The sequence below is a fragment of the Scyliorhinus torazame genome, chromosome 3, assembly GCF_047496885.1.
Source record: "Scyliorhinus torazame isolate Kashiwa2021f chromosome 3, sScyTor2.1, whole genome shotgun sequence".
NCBI classification, from domain to species: domain Eukaryota; kingdom Metazoa; phylum Chordata; class Chondrichthyes; order Carcharhiniformes; family Scyliorhinidae; genus Scyliorhinus; species Scyliorhinus torazame.
The window spans coordinates 119,369,361-119,389,184 of record NC_092709.1 but is presented as its reverse complement, the minus strand read 5'-3'; the positions used below and the strand labels follow the sequence as shown (position 1 = coordinate 119,389,184).

The window sequence follows — 19,824 nt, the reverse complement described above, 5'->3', positions numbered from 1 at the left end:
TATCTACATGCGTAATCATAAATTCTAATATTTCTCTTCCTACTGATGTCAGACTACAAACACTGTAGTTGCCTGTTTTCTCCCTCCCTCCTTTCTTGAGTATTATTTATTGTGGGCGAGCGACCAAATGCAAACTATATCCCATAGTGAATGAGTTTTGCCGTGTGTTTCCCAGCGCTCACAGTCAAGCAACAGCCTGACCCAGTCGTTTTCACAGGATCATGCCTGACAGCCAATGTCTCAGATGCCACCATTGCCATCCCTGGGCATTTCCTGTCGTATCAGCAGGACAAACCTACCAAAGTTGTCAGCACAGCGATATATAGGGTCGGGAGGGAGTTACTTTGGGAGTCCTCAACATTGACTCCGGAACCCATGAAGTCTCATGACATCAGGTCAAACATGGGCAAGGAAATCTCCTGCTGATAATCGCCATGGAGTATTCTTCCATGTTAACACCACCTTGAAGAAGCACCAAGGATGGAAAAGACACAAGAATTTACTCTTGTAAAGTAGTGGAACTTCAATGTAGCCCAACTTCTAACCGAGCTGACCAATTCCTGAAGGGCACATCTGCCAGACGGAACCTGCGGCAGGTGAGGAGATAATCAACAAGAGAAAAACTTGCTCAACCTTGTCCTCGCCAAACTTCCTGTCTCAAATACATCTCCCCATGATAAGAACATAAGAACTAGGAGCAGGAGTAGGCCATCTGGCCCCTCGAGCCTGCTCAACCATTCAATGAGATCATGGCTTATCTTTTGTGGACTCAGCTCCACTTTCCGGCCCGAACACCATAACCCTTAATCCCTTTATTCTTCAAAAAACTATCTATCTTTATCGTAAAAACATTTAATGAAGGAGCCTCTGTGGTAATATGTATTGGGGGTCATGTGGGACTGGAAGCCCTAATGTCATTGGCTGACAGATCCCGGGTCCTGGTTGGCCGTTGACCTCTAGCTCCGCCCTGAAGGCGGAGTATAAGAAGCTGGAGTCTTCCCCCGCAGGCCAGTTTACTATCGAGCTGCGGGGGAACAGACACACTTAATAAAGCCTCATCGACTTCACTCTATTCGTCTCACGGAGTCTTTGTGCGCTACAATTTATTAAGCGTGCCTAAAAAGGACTATGGAGCTCAGGATCATTCCAGAATGCCTGAGGATCAGCCCCCACGCAGTGAACGCGGCAGCAGCCTTCAAGCACTGGCAGACTTGCTTCGAGGCCTACCTCAGAACGACCACCGGCCGGGTCTCAGAAGACCAAAAACTGCAGGTCCTGCACTCGAGGGTGAGCACGGAGATTTTCTCCCTCATCGAAGACTCGGAGGATTTCCAGACGGCGTTCGCAGCACTGAAAAGTCTCTATGTCTGCCCAGTTAACCAAATCTACGCTCGCTACCAGCTCGCGACGAGACGGCAAGCTCCCGGAGAATCGATGGACGAATTCTACGCCGCGCTGCTGATTTTGGGACGAGCCTGCAGCTGCCCGTCGGTGAACGCAAACGAACACACGGACATGTTAATGCGCGATGCTTTTGTGGCAGGTATGCAATCCTCCCAAATACGCCAAAGACTTCTAGAAAAAGAGTCGCTAGGACTCTCAGAGGCACGGGCCCTAGCAGCCTCCCTAGACGTGGCCGCGCGTAATACCCGTGCCTACGGCCCCGACCGCGCGCCAACCCATTGGGTCCCATACGTACCCGTCACGGCAAACCCCCTACCCACCCCACCCCCCCCGGACACCCCACAGGCTTGCGCGGTCCAAACGCCGAGTCGCACAGGGGGCGCCCGCTGTTATTTCTGCGGGCAGGCGAAACACCCCCGACAGCGCTGCCCGGCCCGCGCAGCTATCTGCAAAAGCTGCGGGAAAAAGGGCCATTATGCGGTTGTGTGCCGGTCCCGCGAGGTCGCCGCTGTCCCGGGAGCACAGGGAGCCCTGCAAGCAGTTTACGCGCCCCAACCCCCCCAGCACGCCATGTACGACCCGCAGGCGCAGCCGCTCTGGGTCCCGACCACCGCGGTCCCGGGAGAACTGGGAGCTCTGCACGCCGCTTACGCTCCCCAACCCCCCTCCCCGCAGCCCATGTATGACCCGCCACCGGCGCTACCGCTTTGGGTCCCGGCCAACACTCTCCACGGAGAGGAGGGAGTTTTACGCGTCCCTAACGCCACCCTAACCCCCACCCCGCGCCCCACGCCTGACCCGCCGGCGCCACCTACTTGGGCCCCGACCACCGCTGTCCCCGGTGAGGGAGCTCCCCCAGCACACCATGTGTGACCCGCAGACGCTGCCATTTTGGGTCCCGGCCACCACGAGGGGAGGAGGGGCGCCGATGTGCGACCCGCAGACGCCGCCTTTTGGGTCCCGGCCACCACGAGGGGAGGAAGGGCGCCGCCATCTTGGACCGCCCCAGACCTGTACGACGCGTGGGGGCGGCCATTTTGTCCACCCCCGCCGCCATCTTGTGACCCCCCAGCCACGTGCGATGTATGGGGGCGGCCATTTTGTCCATCCCCGACGCCATCTTGGACGGCAACAACGGACACCGCTCCACTACTACAACCACGGCTCGCTTCAATTACGCTCGATCAAGCTCGGCCCCGGACACTCCAGACGACGACGACAACGGTGCTAATAAACGGCCACGAGACGCCATGCCTAGTCGACTCCGGGAGCACGGAGAGCTTTATACACCCCGACACGGTAAGACGCTGTTCCTTGACCACCTATCCCAGCGCACAAGATTTCCCTAGCTGCAGGATCCCACTCCGTACAGATCCAGGGATTCTGCATAGTTACCCTAACGGTGCAGGGGAGGGAGTTCAAAAACTACAAACTAAACGTCCTTCCCCAACTCTGTGCCCCCACCTTGCTGGGATTAGATTTCCAATGCAATCTACAGAGCCTTACGTTCAAATTCGGCGGCCCCGTACCCCCACTCACTATCTGCGGCCTCGCATCGCTCAAGGTGCAACCCCCGTCCTTGTTTGCGAACCTCACCCCGGATTGCAAACCCGTCGCCACTAGGAGCAGACGGTACAGCGCCCAGGACCGGTCCTTAATTCGGTCCGAAGTCCAGCGGCTACTAAAGGAGGGCATAATCCAGGCCATCGATGAGTCCCTCCCCTTCCAGGTCGGGAGCGACGCCTCCGACGTAGCTCTAGCGGCCACCCTTAACCAAGCGGGCAGACCCGTGGCCTTTTCCTCCCGGACCCTCCACGCCTCAGAAATCCGCCACTCTTCAGTAGAAAAGGAAGCCCAAGCCATAGTGGAAGCTGTGCGACATTGGAGGCATTACCTGGCCGGCAGGAGATTCACTCTCCTCACGGACCAACGGTCGGTAGCCTTCATGTTCGATAATGCACAGCGGGGCAAAATCAAAAACGACAAGATCTTAAGGTGGAGGATCGAGCTCTCCACCTTCAACTATGAGATTTTGTATCGTCACGGAAAGCTGAACGAGCCGTCCGATGCCCTATCCCGCGGCACATGTGCCAAAGCACAAATTAACCGCCTCCAAACCCTCCACGAGGACCTCTGCCACCCGGGGGTCACTCGGTTTTACCACTTCATCAAGTCCCGCAATCTCCCATACTCTTTAGAGGAGGTCCGTACAGTCACAAGGGACTGCCACATCTGCGCGGAATGCAAGCCGCATTTTTTCAGGCCAGATGGAGCGCACCTGATTAAGGCTTCCCGCCCCTTTGAACGCCTCAGTCTCGATTTCAAAGGGCCCCTCCCCTCCACCGACTGCAAATCATATTTTCTTAATGTGGTGGACGAATACTCCCGCTTCCCTTTTGCCATTCCCTGTTCTGACATGACCGCGGCCACAGTCATTAAAGCCCTGAACAGCATCTTCACACTGTTCGGTTATCCCGCTTACGTCCACAGCGACAGGGGGCCCTCTTTCATGAGTGACGAGCTGCGCCAGTTCCTGCTCAGCAAGGGCATAGCCTCAAGCAGGACGACCAGCTACAACCCCCGGGGAAACGGGCAAGTAGAGAGGGAGAACGACACGGTCTGGAAGGCCGTCCTACTGGCCCTACAGTCCAGGGACCTCCCAGTTTCACGGTGGCAGGAGGTCCTCCCGGACGCTCTCCACTCCATCCGGTCGTTATTATGTCCGAGCACTAATCAAACGCCTCAGGAGCGTCTCCTTGTCTTCCCTAGGAGGTCCTCCTCTGGAACGTCGCTGCCGACCTGGCTGGCAGCCCCAGGACCCATCCTGCTCCGAAAGCATGTGCGGGCACATAAGGCGGACCCATTGGTCGAAAGGGTTCACCTCCTCCACGCGAACCCCCAGTACGCCTACGTGGAGTACCCTGACGGCCGACAGGACACGGTCTCCCTGCGGGATCTGGCGCCCGCCGGCAACACGCACACCCCCCCGACACCATCAACCCAACCCCCCCCTTCCTGCCACCACCGCACCCCGCGACCGCCCCCTTCCCAGGAGGATCGGTTCCCCTCCCCCCAGCACCGACCAAGAATAAAGCCCAAGCTGAAACCATAAGGCTCCTGGAGGCAACAACACCGGTACAAGCACCACCACCCCCGGGGCCGAGGCGATCGACACGGACGACCAGACCACCCGACCAACTCGTGGCATCGATCTAAAACTAAATATGGCCTTTTCACAAGAACATTTTGCTTTTCTTCCCATACCCTCTGTAAATAGTTGCAACAGGACAAAATTGTACAATACTGTATTGCCTTGTGAATGTTTTTTTTCCTCCCAGGACCAGCCCTGTAAACCCTTACCACCATACGAAGCATCACCCCGCCGGGTTCATTTTTGACAAGGGGTGAATGTGGTAGTATGTATTGGGGGTCATGTGGGACTGGAAGCCCTAATGTCATTGGCTGACAGATCCGGGGTCCTGGTTGGCCGTTGACCTCTAGCTCCGCCCTGAAGGCGGAGTATAAGAAGCCGGAGTCTTCCCCCACAGGCCAGTTTACTATCAAGCTGCGGTGGAACAGACACGCTTAATAAAGCCTCATCGACTTCACTCTATTCGTCTCACGGAGTCTTTGTGCGCTACAGCCTCTACTGCTTTACCCATGCTGCGTCTGCCCAATGGGACAATTTTGATCCAGATGCCTCGCTATTTCTTCCTTGATGATAGATTCCAGCATCTTCCCTACTACCGAAGTTAAGCTCACTGGCCTATAATTACCCGCTTTCTGCCTACCTCCTTTTTTAAACAGTGGTGTCACGTTTGCTAATTTCCAATCCGCCGGGAAAAAAGAGTCTAGTGAATTTTGGTAAATTATCACTAGTGCATTTGCAATTTCCCTAGCCATCTCTTTTAGCACTCTGGGATGCATTCTATCAGGGCCAGGAGACTTGTCTACCTTTAGCCCCATTAGCTTGCCCATCACTACCTCCTTAGTGATAACAATCATCTCAGGGTCCTCACCTGTCATAGCCTCTTTCTATCAGTCACTGGCATGTTATTTGTGTCTTCCACTGTGAAGACCGACCCAAAAAGCCTGTTCAGTTCCTCAGCCATTTCCTCAACTCCCATTATTAAATCTCCTTTCTCATCCTCTAAAGGACCAATATTTACCTAAGCCACTCTTTTTTGTTTTATGTATTTGTAGAAACTTTTACTATCTGTTTTTATATTCTGAGCAAGTTTGCTCTCATAATCTATCTTACTCTTCTTTATAGCTTTTTTAGTAGCTTTCTGTTGCCCCCTAAATAGTCCTCTAGTCTCCCACTGATCTTTGCTACTTTGTATGTTTTTTCCTTCAATTTGATACTCTCCTTTATTTCCTTAGATATCCACGGTCGATTTTCCCTCTTTTTACCGTCCTTCCTTTTTGTTGGTATAAACCTTTGCTGAGCACTGTGAAAAATCACTTGGAAAGTTCTCCACTGTTCCTCAACTGTTTCACCATAAAGTCTTTGCTCCCAGTCTACCTTAGCTAGTTCTTCTCTCATCCCATTGGAATCTCCTTTGTTTAAGCACAAAACACTAGTGCTTGATTTTACCTTCTCACCCTCCATCTGTATTTTAAATTCCACCATATTGAGATCGCTCCTTCCGAGAGGATCCCTAACTATGAGATCCTGAATCAATCCTGTCTCATTACACAGGACCAGATCTAGGACCGCTTGTTCCCTTGTAGGTTCCATTACATACTGTTCTCGGAAACTATCGCGGATACATTCTATAAACTGCTCCTCAGGGCTGCCTTGACCGACCTGGTTAAACATAGAACATAGAACGATACAGCGCAGTACAGGCCCTTCGGCCCACGATGTTGCACCAAAACAAAAGCTATCTAACCTACACTATGCCATTATCATCCATATGTTTATCCAATAAACTTTTAAATGCCCTCAATGTTGGCGAGTTCACTACTGTAGCAGGTAGGGCATTCCCCGGCCTCACTACTCTTTACGTAAAGAACCTACCTCTGACTTCTGTCCTATATCTATTACCCCTCAGTTTAAAGCTATGTCCCCTCGTGCCAGCCATTTCCATCCGCGGGAGAAGGCTCTCACTGTCCACCCTATCTAACCCCCTGATCATTTTGTATGCCTCTATTAAGTCGCCTCTTAACCTTCTTCTCTCCAACGAAAACAACCTCAAGTCCATCAGCCTTTCCTCATAAGATTTTCCCTCCATACCAGGCAACATCCTGGTAAATCTCCTCTGCACCCTCTCCAAAGCCCCCACGTCCTTCCTATAATGCGGTGACCAGAACTGTACGCAATACTCCAAATGCGGCCGTACCAGAGTTCTGTACAGCTGCAACATGATCTCCTGACTCCGGAACTCAATCCCTCTACCAATAAAGGCCAACACTCCATAGGCCTTCTTCACAACCCTATCAACCTGGGTGGCAACTTTCAGGGAAGATGTAGATTAACATGTAGATTAAAATCCCCATGATTACTGCTGTACCATTTCTACATGCACCAGTTATTTCTTTGTTTATTGCCTGCCCCACCATAATGTTACTATTTGGTGGCCTATAGATTACTCCTATCAGTGACTTTTTCGCCTTACTATTCCTGATTTCCACCCAAATGGATTCAGCCTTATCCTCCATAGCACCGATGTCATCCCTTACTGTTGCCCGGATGTCATCCTTAAATAACAGAGTTACACCACCTCCCTTACCATCCACTCTGTCCTTCTGAAAAGTTTGATACCCTCGGATATTTAACTCCCAGTCGTGACCATCCTTTAACCATGTTTCAGTAATGGCCACTAAATCATAGTCATTCATAATGATTTGCGCCATCAACTCATTTACCTTATTCCGAATACTACGAGCATTCAGGTAAAGTACACTTATGTTGGCTTTTATGTTCTGAATCTTAACACCTCGATCAGTAACCTCTCCTAAGTTATATTTCCTCTTAACCTTTCTCCTAATTTTCCTTGTCGTTGAACCCATATCTTCATGTAACAACCTGCCGCGTCGCTTACCATTAATGTTTTGACTTTCTGTTTTATTTCTTTTAGTATTCCTGGTCCTATTCACTGAGCTCCCCTCAGTCACTGAACCTTGTACTGTCGCCCTTTTTGATTTTTGACTATGGCTTTATTGAGGTTCAGGACCCTTGTCTCAGAATCAGAATCAACACCTCACTATTCACCTTGATAAAGAATTCTACAATATTATGGTCACTCATCCCCAAGCGTTCTCTCACAACTCGATCACCAACTAATCCTTTCACATTGCACAACACCCAGTCTAAGATGGCCTGTTGCTTTGTTCGTTCCTCATCATACTGGTTCAGAAAACCATCCTGTCTACACTCCAGAAATTCCTCCTCTATTGTACTGTGACTAATCTCAGTCACCCAATCTATATTCAGATTAAAGTCACCCATAGTCACAGATGTTCCTTTATCACATGCACTCCATGATTATTTTTTGCCCCTTGATGTTTCTTATCTCGAGCCAGACAGATTCCACATCATCTGTACTAATATCTTTCTTCAATACTGTATCAATATCTTCTTCAGTCAACAATGCTTGGCAGAGAACGTTTAACCACAATGTGAAGGCGAGGGCCAGCTCTTTAACAATTAGATAATAAAACCACAAACAATAAAATCAAATCTTTCATTTGGTCTTGACTCATGTTTTTCAGATTTTGCTTGCTCTGTGAATAATTTCCTACTTTGCCAGTTTGATGTTTTTGTTTGCAGTTACTGGTTTGCTAATTGCTTCTCCTTTTAAAAATATTTCATAACACAATCAATGCCCAAATCACAACCCACATAGTTCTTGTTTTTTGACACACCGAATGCAATCTGCCGTATCTTGTTAAGTGGCTAAGCTGTGCCAAATTCAACTTCACGCAAATTTGTTTCAGTGAGATTGGTGATTCACTAACAATCTAGGAAACCCAATAAAAATAAAATTGAGTGCAGATGTGTATTTTAAAGAATTCCAAGGATGTGGGTGTCACTGGCGAGGCCAGCATTAATTGCCCATCCCTAATCGTCCTTGAGAAGGTGGTGGTGGTCCACCATCTTAAACTGCTGCAGTCTATGTGAACTGTCCATGTTATCTCCCAATTAACTTTACAACACCCAATTTATTACAGATATTCTCTAATTCCATTTGGATTTTAAATACAGTAATGAAGAAATTCTAAAACTACTTTAAGAATAATGGGGCAGAATTACTTCAGACTTCATTGCTGATCTTCAATGAAAGATCAGCAAAACCCAAGAGAAATGGAGAACCTCCATGAAAATTATAGGACAATAACCACAAGGTTCGTGCTGGCCTCCTGGTAATTCGGGAGCATTTATTTGACTGCCGGTTAATCGTCAGTAAAGATAATTGTTGCCAATACAATTCACTTTAAGATATCAAAAGGACGAGGGACTGTGCAAACTGAAGCTCAGAAAAGACAAACAGAAATTAGAGTTGAGAAAGGTTGAATAACAAGGAGTCATGTATCACCAGTTACGGAGATAGGGTAGAGGCGTGGGCTTAGGTAGGGTGCTCGTTCCAAGGGCCAGGGCAGACTTGATGGGTCAGATGGCCTCCTTCTGCACTGTAAATTCTATGATTTCATGAAAACCATGAGACTGATGCAATAGGCTTGATAGACAGGACAGGAAGGGGTGGTCGCAAGGAGTCAGTAATAAAATATGCAAAGAGCTTTCCATATGGCTGAATATCACAGTCGTACGTCAACAGCGAGTTCCGCATCCAGAGGCAGTAGTATGTCAACTTCCAGGCCTGCTGTCGGAATACACCAAATCTTGGGCGGGATACTCCAATAATGGGGTTGTGTCCCCACGCTAGCGTTAAAATGTTGGCGAATCACTCTGGACTTTCCTTAAGACAGTCCTGAGTGATTCTCCTAACCGCAGGGGGCTAGCAGGACCCCGGAGTGCTTCTCGCAGCTCTGGCTGCGGATACAGGGCCCCGCACTTTCGATTGGGAGTCCGTGCATGTGCACGGCAGCGGCCGCTCCGTGGGACATGGCAGACTCGGACCGCGGAGCGGCACCAGAAATGTAGGCCTCCCCACGATCGGCACGCCCGCGGGTCGGTGACGCCCGATCGCCCCCTTCCCCATCCATGAGACCCCACACCCGGTGATCGATTCCCCCCTCCAGCTGTTCCCGATGGCTGATAGATGGTCAGAACCACGCCATCGGGAACTCGGCCAGTTTTCCTCGGAGAATCGCGGGGGGGGCTCTGACAATGGCCCCAGACTCGCGCCGCGTAGTTCGCGTGAGAGAGACTCCCGAGGGAGCAGCGTCGGACAGGATTTCGGCGTAAATGCGACTCTCCGCCCCCGCGCCGATCGCGATTTTGGAGCAGAGGCTCGGAGAATCCAGCCCCATATGCTAATTGCCACTAATTAGAGGCAAGGGTAGGTTGTAGGCATTTATGGATCTCCCAGTGAGCCAGAGAAGACACAGCCAGAGTGAGACACAACAAAGAGTGATTTGGGGAATTTGAAGCTAGGTGGGAATTCGAAGCTGGGTGGGTAGGAGGTGCTTTTTAACCCTGGTAAGTGACTGGTAAGTAGTTTTTCTTTTCGTTGTCTAATTTATTTATTTATTTTTTCTTTCATTTTTTGGAATTGTAGTTGTATAAGTTATCCTAAGGTTTAAGACATGGCAGGAGATCCCAGACCCGTGTCATGCTCCTCGTGTGCGATGTGGGAGTTCAGGGACACATCCACTATCACTGGCTCCTTCACGTGCAAGAAGTGTGTCCAGTTGCAGCTCCTGTTAGAACGCTTGACGGCTCTGGAGCTGCGGATGGACTCACTTTGGAGCAACCGCGATGCTGAGGACGTTGTGGATATCACGTTTAGCGAGTTGGTCACACCACAGGTTAAAGTTACTGAGGGAGATAGAAAATGGGTGACCAAAAGACAGAGCAAGAGTAGGAAGGCAGTGCAGGTGTCCCCTGCAGTCATCGCCCTGCAAAACAGATATACCGCTTTGGATACTGTTGAGGGAGATGGCTCACCAGGGGAAGGCAGCAGCAGCCAGGTTCATGGCACTGTGGCTGGCTCTGCTGCACAGCAGGCGGGAAGAAGAATGTCAGGGCTATTGTGATAGGGGACTCAATCGTAAGGGGAATAGACAGGCGGTTCTGCGGACGCAATCGAGGCTCCAGGATGGTATGTTGCCTCCCTGGTGCAAGGGTCAAGGATGTCTCAGAGCGGCTGCAGGGCATTCTGGGGGGGGGGGGGGGGGGGGGGGGTCAACAGCCAGCTGTCGTGGTGCACATAGGCACCAACAATATAGGTAAAAAATGGAACAAGGTCCTACAAGCTGAATTCAGGGAGTTAGGAGTTAAACTAAAAAGTAGGACCTCAAAGGTAGTAATCTCAGGATTGCTACCAGTGCCATGAGCTAGTCAGAGTAGGAATGTCAGGATAGATAGGATGTTTGCGTGGCTCGAGAGATGGTGCAAGAGGGAGGGATTCAAATTCTAGGGCAATGGAACCGGTTCTGCGGGAGGTGGGACCAGTACAAACCAGACGGTCTGCACCTGGGCAGGACTGGAACCGTTGTCCTAGGGGGGGATGTTTGCCAGAGCTGTTGGGGAGGGTTTAAACTCATGTGGCAGGGGGTTGGGAACTGGTGCAGGAAGTCGGAAGGTAGTAAAACAGGGACAGAAACAAAAGGCAGTAAGGGGGAAAGTGTAAGGCAGAGAAGCCACAGTCAAAAATCAAAAAGGGCGACAGTACAAGGTACAGTGACTGAGGGGAGCTCAGTGAATAGGCCCAGTAATACTAAAAGGAATAAAACGGGAAGTAAAAACATAAATAGTAAGCGATGAGACAGGTTGTTACATGAAGATATGGGTTCAACAATAAGGAAAATTAGGCGAATAGTTAAGAGGAAATATAACTGAGGAGAGGTTACCGATCGAGGTGTTAAGATTCAAAACAGAGGTATAAAAGCCAACATAAGTGTACTTTACCTGAATGCTCGTAGTATTCGGAATAAGGTAAATGAGTTGATGGCGCAAATCATCATGAATGACTATGATTTAGTGGCCATTACTGAAACATGGTTAAAGGATTGTCACGACTGGGAGTTAAATATCCGAGGGTATCAAACTTTTCGGAAGGACAGAGTGGATGGTAAGGGAGGTGGTGTAGTTCTGTTATTTAAGGATGACATCCGGGCAACTGTAAGGGATGACATCGGTGCTATGGAGGATAAGGTTGAATCCATTTGGGTGGAAATCAGGAACAGTAAGGCGAAAAAGTCCCTGATAGGAGTAGTCTATAGGCCACCAAATAGTAACATTATGGTGGGGCAGGCAATAAACAAAGAAATAACTGGTGCATGTAGAAATGGTAATGCAGTTATCATGGGGGATTTTAATCTACATGTCGATTGGTTTAACCAGGTCGGTCAAGGCAGCCTTGAGGAGGAGTTTATAGAATGTATCCGCGATAGTTTACTAACAGTATGTCATGGAACCTACGAAGGAACAAGCGGTCCTAGATCTGGTCCGGTGTAATGAGACAGGATTGATTCAGTATCTCATAGTTAGGGATCCTCTCAGAAGGAGCGATCACAATATGGTGTAATTTAAAATACAGATGGAGGGTGAGAAGGTAAAATCAACCACTAGTGTTTTGTGCTTAAACACATGATGTTACATTGGGATGAGGGAAGAACTAGCGAAGGTAGACTGGGAACAAAAACTTTATGGTGAAACAGTTGAGGAACAGTGGAGAACCTTCCAAGCGATTTTTCACAGTGCTCAGCTAAGGTTTATACCAACAAAAAGGAAGGACGGTAGAAAGAGGGAAAATCGACCGTAGATAATTAAGGAAATAAGGGAGAGTATCAAATTGAAGAAAAAAGCATACAAAGTGGCAAAGATTAGTGGGAGACTAGAGGACTGGGAAATCTTTAGTGGAAAACAGAAAGCTACTAAAAAAGCTATAAAGAAGAGTAAGATAGACTATGAGAGTAAACTTGCTCAGTATATAAATACAGATAGTAAAGGTTTCTACAAATACATAAAACAAAAAAGAGTGGCTAAGGTAAATATTGGTCCTTTAGAGGATGAGAAGGGAGATTTAATAATGGGAGATGAGGAAATGGCAGAGGAACTGAACAGGTGTTTTGGGCCGGTCTTCACAGTCGAAGACACAAGTAACATGCCAGTGGCTGATGGAAATTAGGCTATGACAGGTGAGGACCTTGAGATGATTGTTATCAGTAAGGAGGTAGTGATGGGCAAGCTAATGGGGCTAAAGGTAGAGAGGTCTCCTGGCCCTGATGGAATGCACCCCAGAGTGCTAAAAGAGATGGCTAGGGAAATTGCAAATGCACTAGTGATAATTTACCAAAATTCACCAGACTCTGGGGTGGTCCCAGCGGATTGGAAATTAGCAAACGTGACACCACTGTTTAAAAAAGGAGGTAGGCAGAAAGCGGGTAATTATAGGCCAGTGAGCATAACTTTGGTAGTAGGGAAGATGCTGGAATCTATCATCAAGGAAGAAATAGTGAGGCATCTGAATGGAAACTGTCCCATTGGGCAGATGCAGCATGGGTTCATAAAGGGCAGGTCGTGCCTAACTATTTTAGTGGAATCTTTTGAGGACATTACCAGTGCGGTAGATAACGGGAAACCAATGGATGTGTTATATCTGGATTTCCAGAAAGCCTTTGATAAGGTGTCACACAAAAGGTTGCTGCATAAGATAAAGATGCATGGCATTAAGGGGAAGGTAGTAGCATGGATAGAGGATTGGTTAATTAATAGAAAGCAGAGAGTGGGGATTAATGGGTATTTCTCTGGTTGGCAATCAGTAGCTAGTGGTGTCCCTCAGGGATCAGTGTTGGGCCCACAATTGTTCACAATTTACATAGATGATTTGGAGTTGGGGACAAAGGGCAATGTGTCCAAGTTTGCAGACGGCACTAAGATGAGTGGTAAAGCAAAAAGTGCAGAGGACACTGGAAGTCTGCAGAGGGATTTGGATTGGTTAAGTGAATGGGTCACGGTCTGGCAGATGGAATACAATGTTGACAAATGTGAGGTTATCCATTTTGGTAGGAATAACAGCCAAAGGGATTATTATTTAAATGAAAAAATATTAATACATGCTGCTGTGCAGAGAGACCTGGGTGTGCTAGTGCATGAGTCGCAAAAAGTTGGTTTATAGGTACAACAGGTGATTAAGAAGGCAAATGGAATTTTGTCCTTCATTGCTAGAGGGATTGAGTTTAAGACGAGGGAGGTTATGCTGCAATTGTATAAGGTGTTAGTGAGGCCACACCTGGAGTATTGTGTTCAGTTTTGGTCTCCTTACCTGAGAAAGGACGTACTGGCGCTGGAGAGTGTGCCGAGGAGATTCACTAGGTTAATCCCAGAGCTGAAGGGGTTGGATTACAAGGAGAGGTTGAGTAGACTGGGACTGTACTCGTTGGAATTTAGAAGGATAAGGGGGGTTGTTATAGAAACATATAAAATTATGAAGGGAATAGATAGGATAGATGCGGGCAGGTTGTTTCCACTGGCGGGTGAAAGCAGAGCTAGGGGGCATAGCCTCAAAAGAAGAGGAAGTAGGTTTAGGACTGAGTTTAGGAGGAACTTCTTCACCCAAAGGGTTATGAATCTATGGCATTCCTTGCCCGGTGAAGCAGTATAGGCTCCTTTATTAATTGTTTTTAAGATAAAGATAAATAGCTTTTTGGAGAATAAAGGGATTAATGGTTATGGTGTTCGGGCCGGAAAGTGGAGCTGAGTCCACAAAAGATCAACCATGATCTCATTGAATGGCGGAGCAGGCTCAAGGGGCCAGACGGCCTACTCCTGTTCCTAGTTCTTATGTTCTCTGAGATCGCAGGCCAAGGTCATGGTCAGCACTTTGAAGAGCCCCCTGAGTGTCAGTTGACCTATCAGATGATCAATCTAGTGGTTTTACTATACAAGAAGATTTAACTTTGATCAGAATTTTTAAAAATCTGCAAGTCTCCCAACGTTTAGCATTTGTTACATGTTTCCATATAAAGTTGTCAGAGCCATCAAAGCGAGGGAAAGGTGTACCAGAAGGGCCCAAACTAGCCCCCAGATTCAGTGAGACCACCTTTGGTTTCCTCCTGCGTGCATATTCATGATCGATGTGACCAACTCATGCCAACCACTGGAAGCCCAGCCACACTGGTGTTGTATGGGAGGAGGTGTCAAAGAGCTCAACAGTGTGGGTATGGGGAGAAGGAATTGGGCACATTGTCAAACTTTTCCCAATGACCTCAGGTGGTCAGCCAGCATGAGTATGGCATCAGCATGGCCAATCTTGGTCCGGTGTGATACAGGTCTCGCTGGTGAAGGCAAGGCATAATTGAGGTTTGCTGCCCATCAAAAATAACATGATTCCACAAAGACACAGCTGTTTCAGACCATGCCATTGTTCATTTCAAGCAAAGATCTAGTGACAGGTGGGTGGTTTGCAGGATCATCTCATGATGAATGAGCATGACTCACATTGATCTGATAATGGATTGGAGGCACACCATATACGCATGATATTATGGGCCAGTGTTTAGAGAACACCAAAGTATATCATGGAGTTCACCTGACACATAACGTTTAATAGATTTTGGTTATAGGGAGCACAAGGACCCACTTTACAGGTGTGATGCAACAGAGATCTAAAGTATGTTTAAACAAAACAATGTTGATTCTGTGAATCCAGTTAACATTTTATAAACACACAGTAAACATCTTATCAACTACCAACACTGATACCCCCCCCCCCCCGAGGATACAGTAGTTTATAGGTAACTTTTCTAACAACATCCATAAGTCAAAGACCCTTTTTAACAAAGACAGTAAGTTTGCATTCCTTACAGAGAAACGGGTATTACTTTGAAATCATCAAGTGATCTGGAGACATTCTTTAGCATGCAGAGAGAGAGAGGCCAAAATACACCTCCTTGGTTTGAATGCAGCTCTCCAACTGAAGATGAAACTAAAACTCAGAGCCAAAAACAGCTTCCAGCTCAAAGTGAAAGTAAAATGCAGAGCCAGAGCCCAGCTCCACCCACACAATGACATCACTGCAGCCACTTGAGAAGACAAACATTTTTTAAAGTGACATTCCCATGACAATGAACATGTGAACATATGAATTAGGAGCAGCCACTCGGCGCCTTGAGCCTGCTTCACCATTCAATATGATCATGGCTGATCTGATTGTAACCTCAACTCCATATTCCTGCCCACCCCCAATAACCTTTAAACCCCTTGGTCAACAAGTATTTCTTTAGCTATGCCTTAAATATACTCTTCTGCTTCCACTGCCTGTTGAGGAAGAGTTCCAGAGATTCACAACCGCCTAAGAGAAAGACATTATCCTAATCTCTGTCTTAAATGAGTGACCCTTTATTTTTAAACAGTGACCCCTAGTTCTAGATTCTCTGACAAGAGGAAACATGTTCTTCACATGTTGCGTCCAGACGCAACTCACTCTCCACAACCGTGCAAACGTATGCATGGCAGGGTTCCATTTCAAATCCCACTGCCCATGTCAAAAGCAGTTAAGTGTTTTCTGCGGACAAAATGACTTAACTCCTAGATGTGTGTGTGTGTGTGGGGGGGGGTTCTCTGATGGGGGTATCTGTTGGGGTCTCTAGTGGTGGGGTCACGATTTTGAGCGGCGACAGCTCGACGGCGAGGTCCGGTGGCTGCCCCCACCCCGACAATGCAAACTCTGCCCCCCGCTGACAAGTAGGGGCATTCTCCTCCCACCACAGAAATTTCTGTGTCACACCCTCCCCCCCACAGCCCACACGCATGAGGGTGACCTGACCCCCACCATTTAACCCCCCATCAGATCCCCAATCCAGACCCCCATCAGAGGCTCCCCACCAGAGAACCTCCATCAGACACACACCAGAGAACCTCCATCAGACCCCCCACCAGAGACCCCAATCAGACTCTCCACCAGACCTCCCCATCAGAGACCCCCCATATCTAGGAAGTAAACACTTTCACTTCCTCCTGTTGTCTGAAGAAAGCATTTAACTTTTTGAAGTCGTGCAGAAGCTGTTATTCAAAGCTTGATGTTTATAAACATTGTAGTAAGTTTCACAGCTGACCACTTCAACTTACTAAACCATGCAAAAAGATGAATGGAAAAAAGCTGACAGCTGGGGTTTTGTAGATGCTGCCAATGACAGCCTGGTAAAATCAATATCAAAGAGGAATCAATGAAATGCTTGCAGATCAAAGATCTGAGAGGGTTTAAACACAGCTGACTGGTTTTCTCTTTCCAGGAATTAACAGTGGTGCTTCCTGTGTCTGAGCCAGCAGGTGTATTGCATAGGTGAGTGTTAAAGCAGTGATATCTTTCACTGCCTCTGTCTGGACTGCTCTCCAGCTTCCAGGCAAGGATGTCTCTTCTGGAGATCTGTGGGGGATGTTTCTTTATTTAGGGGGTCTCTGTGAGGGGTGTATCTTTATTTAGGGGGTCTCTGTGAGGTCTTTTTAGAGGGTCTCTGTGGACAGCTTCTATGTTTATGGGGTCTCTGTGGGGGTCTTTTTATTTTGGGGGTTTCTGTGGGAGGACTGTTTAATTAGTGGGTCTCTGGTGGGGGCTGTGATGGGAGGACTCCTCACTCCTATATTGGGGTGGGAGATGGGGGATGACCCAGAAAGTCATGGGAGGGTGCTAAATTGCACGGCAGGGAGGGAGGTATTGTGTTGCTGGGGGAGAGAGCCCAGGCGCCAGACCTTGCTATTGGGCCACTCACTCAAAATGGTGGATTCTCGCAATCCTTGCCATGCGTAAATTTGCATGGCTAAAGATTGGGAATCGCTTCCAGATGTGCGCTCCAATCTGATGCAATTCAGCTCTGGCGGAAGAACAAAGTTACCAAATTACCAAGAACATTTTTTGGGAATTCTCTGGTCATTGTGATTCACTTTTCCCGCTGGTGGGGCATCCCCACTAGCATAATTTGCCTTGGCGTGGGGTGGTTTCGATGGGAAATCCCATTGATTAACGGTGGGAAATAGAATCCCACCACCAGCGAATGGAGCGCCGTCGAGAAACAAGCAGCTGGGGGAGTGGAGAACCCTATCCAAAGTACACAGGAGTGTGAAGATAACAAATAATAAGCTTTATCGATCTCTTAGCAAGATATTCTTGGGGCTCACTCACAGTCAGTTTACCAATGCATTAGTTTCCAACCAGCTGAGAAACAAGCTTTTTCTGGACCGAGTTGGAACATTTTTCACCATGTGTTCTTAATTAGCAGCCAGCTCACAAGTTCCTTGAATAAAAAGTCACCAGTGTCGCACAATGTCCACCTGAAAACATTTGACTGGGCTGGGCATTGAAATCGCTGAATGACTTTACAACACTTTAATGCCCCAGTCAAACTTAGCAACATCTAAAATGTCAATAAGGGAACAGAGAGTGCAGAGAAGATCAATAAACTGACAAATCGGTTCACATGTGTAGCTGATGTGTGGTATGGTTTCCTCCTTTTGCACTCGTTTGTTCCTGGAACATATTCGGCAGCACCCAAGCACCGAAATGCCATCAACATCAGTGATATGCTGCTGACAATTGCTCATGGCACCGCTCAGTGCAGGATCAAAGGAAAATGCCATTGTCTGTTGACAGCAGTGTACAGAATAAACAAGAATTGCAACACGGAAAAAAACTTAATACATGCTTGTAGATAATGTGGTAGTCACCACTGATGTATATATTGTATATATAGGATGTTGATATAGGTGCTTTACGGTAAGACCCTGTACTACAGGTACGGGGATAGATCCCTGCCTGCTGGTTCCGTCCAGTAGGCGGAGTATAAATATGTGTGCTCCCAGTACAGCAGCCATTTCATCAGCTGCTGTAGGAGGCCACACATCTCTGTGTAATAAAGCCTCGAGTTCATCCTACTCTCGTCTTTGTGTAATTGATCGTGCATCAATTTATTTCACTGTGTTTTTCAGAAGATGGACCTCCGCATCAAGCCGGATCGCCTGCAGCTGCATCCGCAAGCAGACAACGCCAAAAAGGACTTTGAACATTGGCTAGCTTGCTTTGAAGCTTACATCGGATCTGCGACAGACCCAATCCCAGAAGCACAGAAGCTCCAGATCCTTTACACGCGCCTGAGCTCCAAAGTCTTTCCACTTGTCCAGGACGCGCTGACCTACGCAGAGGCCATGGCACTACTGAAGGAAAACTACACTCAGCGGACTAACACACTCTACGCCAGGCACCTCCTCTCCACGCAGCGTCAACTTCCCGGTGAGTTGGTGGAAGATTTCTGGCGCGCCCTGCTCCCCCTTGTTAGAGACTGTGACTGTCAGGCCGTTTCGGCCATGGAACACTCAAATTTGCTAATGAGAGACACATTTGTTCCGGGCATAGGGTCCGACTACATCTGCCAGCGCCTCTTAGAGGGAGCCACGCTCGACCTCGCGGCGACCAAAAAACTAGAGCTTTCACTTACCGTCACATCATGCAACATTTAGACCTATGCCCTCGACCGCGCAGCCCACCCCCCTCTGTGCATCGTGGACTCCGCAGATGGCCGCCCCATCGTGGACCCCATCAGTGACTGCCCTCAGCTTATCCCACGCCTGTGCCACGCGGCAGCCAACCAACCCCGGGGGGCCCAAATGCTACTTCTGTGGGCAGTCAAAACACCCCCGACAGCGCTGCCCAGTGCGGAGCGCCCTCTGCAAGGCCTGTGGCAAGAAGGGACATTTCGCTGCAGTGTGCCAGGCCCGCTCAATTGCCGCTATTGTCCCGGCACCCTCCACGTGCAGCCAGTGAGCGCCGCCATCTTCCCCTCCTAGGACCACGTGCGGCCAGTGGGGCCACCATCTTGCCCGACTCGCAACACGTGCGGCCCGTGGGCGCCGCCATCTTGTTCCTCCCAGGACCAACGGGCGTCGCCATCTTGCTTCCCCCACGACACGTGAGGCCCGTGGGTGCTGCCATCTTACCCGACTCACGACCCATGCCCGTCGGGCAACTCATCGCCGGCAACCGCCAACAGCAGCCGCGTCTCGCCTCGGTCACAATTGACCAGTCTCGACCACACAACCTCACAACTGCTTCAACTAAAGTGAAGGACAACGGGCATGAGATCTTCTGCCTGCTGGACTCCGGGAGCACTGAGAGCTTCATTCACCCTGATACGATAAGGCGCTGCTCCCTCGCGGTACACCCGTGAACCAGAAAATCTCCCTAGCCTCCGGTCCCACTCCGTGGCGATCCGGGGGTACTGCATCGCCACTCTCACTGTCCAGGGCATAGAGATCAGCAGCTTCCGGCTCTACATCCTTTCCAACCTCTGCACTGCCTT

The 19,824-nt window shown here is 48.8% G+C and overlaps 1 protein-coding gene across 5 annotated transcripts in view; it reads right to left on the bottom strand.

Annotated features, from left to right (window-relative positions):
* The window catches only part of fstl5 (follistatin-like 5), a 1,269,795-nt gene that overhangs the window by 819,796 nt on the left and 430,175 nt on the right, over window positions 1-19,824 (bottom strand). The window lies entirely within an intron of this gene.